Below are 4,365 nucleotides of genomic sequence, written 5' to 3'. Positions count from 1 at the left end.
GTGATGCTGTGGCTCAAGTGGTAGAGCACTTGTCTTGAGCTGAAGAGCTGAGGGACAGCGCTCAGGCCCAGAGTTCAGGCCCCACAACCGGACCCAAAAAAAAAAAAAAAAAGGGAGAGGGGATACAGATAGGTAATCAAATTCCTTCTAAGAAACTCCCAAGAATACCTAGAGAGTGGTTAACATCACTATATCCTGACCTAGAAAGTAGATCCTTAGAGTTGATCCAGCCATATCTTACTAATATTGGCAGGACATAGGAAATTATCCCCCGCTGGGGGATTCCCTGGATCCCAAAGATTTCATCCCTTGATCATCTGCTCTGCTGATGATCCACACGCTGAGTATTTACGAAGATCTCCTGGAGGCAGACTCACTCCCAGATGATCAAATTGCATCCTTGGCCTCCCTACCCCCAGCTCCGGGGTCTTAGCTTCTTAGCTTCCTGAAGTCTCTGCAGCAACATGCAGTGTGTTCTGATGAATAAGCAATGGAGAAGACAGCCCTTGCAGCAGGTGGACTTCCCCTCCCAGGGTTTCCAAGGTCCCAGTGGGAAGGCCTGTGTGCACAGAGGAGGGACAGTGAGCAGGAGGCAAGGTTGGGCCTTCCTGCACCCACCTGCTCCCACCATCACCCACCCCTTTCCTTCCCCTAGATCCTGGCATCCTGGGTTGGATTATGGCAATGTTTAGTTTCTCTTTTTCCCAAAAACATCTCTTCCAACAACCCAAATCTGCTAAGCCTCGCAGCTCAAGATCTGCCCACTGGGTTTGACATGTATAATGTCATTTCCTATAGGGAGTCAGAACAGGGTGCCATCCCCAGGGAGCCAGACCCATCAGATTAACACATCTCCAAGGAGATATTAATGGGATGGTAGCCTGCAACATAGATCTGATCAGGTAATACTTTCCCGAGGCTGCAGTAGCAAAGTATCACAAAGGAAAATTTATCCTCTCATAATTCTAGAGATCACAAATCCAAACTCAAGCTGTGTACAGGGCTGAGCTTCCTGTAGAGGCTGCAAGAGGATCCTTCCCACCTCTCCCAGCATCTGGTGGCTCCCAAGCACCCCTTTATTGAGGCTGCAGCATTCCGGTCTCTGTCTTCATTCACAGAGTCTATGTGTGAGAGTCCAAGTTTCCCTTTGGATTTAGGGCTCACTGGAGTCCAACATGACCTAATCTTTATATGCAAAGACTCTCTTCCCAAATAAAGATTCCAGGGGCCTGGTTATAATGCCAATCTATTTTTTAATTTGTCTGTGTGTCTGTGTGCATGTGCCTGTGCATGCCCATACCAGTGTCAGTGCCAATACTGGGGCTTGAACTCAGGGCTTGGGTACCATCCTTAGTTTTGTTTTGTTTTTTTCCTAAAGGCTAAAAGTTACTTGAGCCACAGCTCCACTTCTGTTTTTTTGCTTGTTAATTGGATATAAGAGTCTCTCAGATTTGTTTGTCTGGGTTGACTTAAAACTAGGATCCTCAGATCTCAACCTCCTTAGTAGCTAGGATTACTGGCATGAGCCACTAGCACCTGGCTTCCAACCTATGTTTTTTGGCAACACAAGCCAACCTACAAATCAAAATGAGTTACCATGTTCTCTGTAGGATCGGCCTCTAGTCCAAATGGTTTGCAGCTGTCTTATGGATTAATTTGCCAGATAGCACACCTGGGAGACTGAGGCAGGAAAACAGAAAGTTTGAGGCCAGCCTGGGCTACATAAGATCCAGATACATAACAAATTTTTATAATGCAATAGTTGGACCATATTTACATGAAATTATTAGATTTATAATTACATATTAAATTTAAATGATGAGATACAAATATGCAATTAATGCATATAAGTACATGTAATTAGATACATAATGAACATAAATTAGATATCGATTATTAGACATATGTTAGAGTCATAGTATATAATTTAACCTAAATATCTCCCACTATTGCATTTTAAAATTGTGATGGTAGCTGATGCCTGTAATTCTAGCTACTCAGGAGACTGAGATCTGAGGATCCTGGTTTGTACCCAGCCAGGCAGAAAAGTCTGAGAATTCTGGGGGCAGTGGCTTATGCAGGATTACATTTCAAAGCCAACCTGGGTAGGAAAGTGAGACTCTTGTCCCCAATTAATCACCAAAAAATTGGAAACGGCTCTGTGGCTCAAAGTGGTAGAGGGCTAGCTGTGAATGAAAAAGCTCAAAGACAGCACCCAGGCCCTGAACTCAAACAACACAGCTGACCAAAAAAAAAAAGACCTTTTTGGTGCTGGGCACTGGTGGCTCATAGCTGTAATTCTGGCTACTAAAGAGGCTGAGATTTGGGGGGATGCCAGTGACACTGGAGATATCCACAGGCTCCTGTGTCTGGATCTCCAAAGATTTTGGAAGAAGCAGTCATAACATCTCAGCAGGGCCTGTAGCCAACAGAGGCTGGAGCTTCAAGTGGGCCATTGAGCTGCGCAGGCCTGCTGGGGCAGCAGGAGCAAGAGTGACCAGGGCAGCAGCCAGGGACTCACTGTACCCAGTCCGTTACTTGGACAAGCAAGTGCTGGGTACCAGGGTGCAGGAAGAGTACAGGATCCTGGTAGAGCAGTACTGCTGGGACATCACCTTAAGTCCCCTCAAACAGATTCCCATGAATTTCTTCATCATGTACATGGCAAGTAACACCATCTCCATGTTCCCAACTATGATGATGTGCATGGTGGCCTGGTGGCCTATCCAGGCAAGCATTTCAGCCACTTTCAAGATTCTAGAGAGTTCAGGGCAGAAGTTTCCTCAGGATTTGGTCTATTTTAATGGGAACCTGATGGATTTGGTACTGGCTGTTTTCAAGTACCAGCCCATACATCAGATTGGTTAACTTTCATCCAGCCTCCAGAGAGAATGGAGTTCAGTGATGGAGGACTGGTTTTGTGAACTCGAGAAAGAAGCTCCTTCAACTAAATAAGTAAATGAACCTCATTTACATCCTTCTTGAAGCCCACTGTCTAGTAAGTGTACTCACTCTTAAAATAAGCAATCACACTGAAAACACCCCCAAATCACACACACACACACACACACACACACACACACACACACACACACAAACACACACACACACACACACAGAGTCTACCACAACCCCTGTCTAAAAATAATGTAAAAAGCTTTATGCTTCAGTACAGAGCAAAACAACAAATATAAGCAGAACTCTGTAAAAAGGAGTGGTTGCTGCTGAATGGAGGATCATGGCATCACGTTGTTTCAATAAACTAAATGCTTTTAAAAAATTGCACATGGGCTGGGAATGTGGCTTAATGGTGAAGTGCTTGCCTAGCATGCATGAAGCCCTGGGTTCGATTCCTCAGTACCATATAAACAGAAAAAGCCAGAAGTGGCACTGTGGCTCAAGTGGGAGAGTGCTAGCCTTGAGCAAAAGAAGCTCATGAACCAGTGCCCAGGTTCAAACCCTAGAACTGGCAAACAAAAACAGAACTAAAAACTTGCACAAATTTCCTTTAAATCTATATTTTACTATTAACATAAGCTGAAACAAAAATTCTATTGGGGACACATGGAAAAAGTGAGAAATCAATGCTGTATGAAAATTAAACAGGATTTTTAAAAAAGAAATAGAAAAAAGAGCACATTAAAAAAAATGGCTGAGATCTGAGGATCGTAGTTCAAAGCCAGCTGGAGCAGGAAAGTGCATCTGATTCTTATCTCCAATTAACCACTACAACGCAGAAATAAAGCTGTAATTCAAGAGGTAGAGCACTCTCTCGCTCATAAGCTCAAGGACATCAACCAGGCCTTGAGTTTGAGCTGCAGGACCAGCATCAAAAAGAAAAAAAAGACACCTGCGACATGTCTCTGTGATCGTGTTCTGTCTTTTTGTCTCCTGTCTCCAGTCATCATGGCGCCCCCATTGCTCATTGTTTTAGTCCTTTCTTTCTTCTCTGGCCTGTTTCCTAGCTGTGTTAAGTGTATTTGCAGGCCTTTCTTACAATGGACTGCCTGCAGATTGCACACTATGTAATAAAGACTCCAAGATTCCATCTCCCCCACCCCCATTTAAAAAAAATTTAAAAAGTCTGGCACTGATGGCTTACACCTGTTATCCTAGCTGCTTGGGAGGCTGAGATCTGAGGATTGTGGTCTGAAGCCAGCTCAGGCAGGTAAGTAGTCCATGACAGTCCTTTTCTTTAAACCAGTCCTGGGGCTTGAACTCTGGGTCTGGGCACTGTCCCTAGGCCCCTTTTGTTCAAGACTAGCACTCTGCCATTTGAGCCACAGTACCATTTCTGGCTTTTTCTGTGATTAATTGGAGATAAGAGTCTCATAGAGGGGTTGGGAAGGTGGCTCAGAGGTAAAG

Source organism: Dipodomys ordii, unplaced genomic scaffold, assembly GCF_000151885.1.
Source record: "Dipodomys ordii isolate 6190 unplaced genomic scaffold, Dord_2.0 Scaffold64, whole genome shotgun sequence".
NCBI classification, from domain to species: Eukaryota; Metazoa; Chordata; class Mammalia; order Rodentia; family Heteromyidae; genus Dipodomys; species Dipodomys ordii.
Note: the sequence above shows the minus strand (reverse complement) of the source record.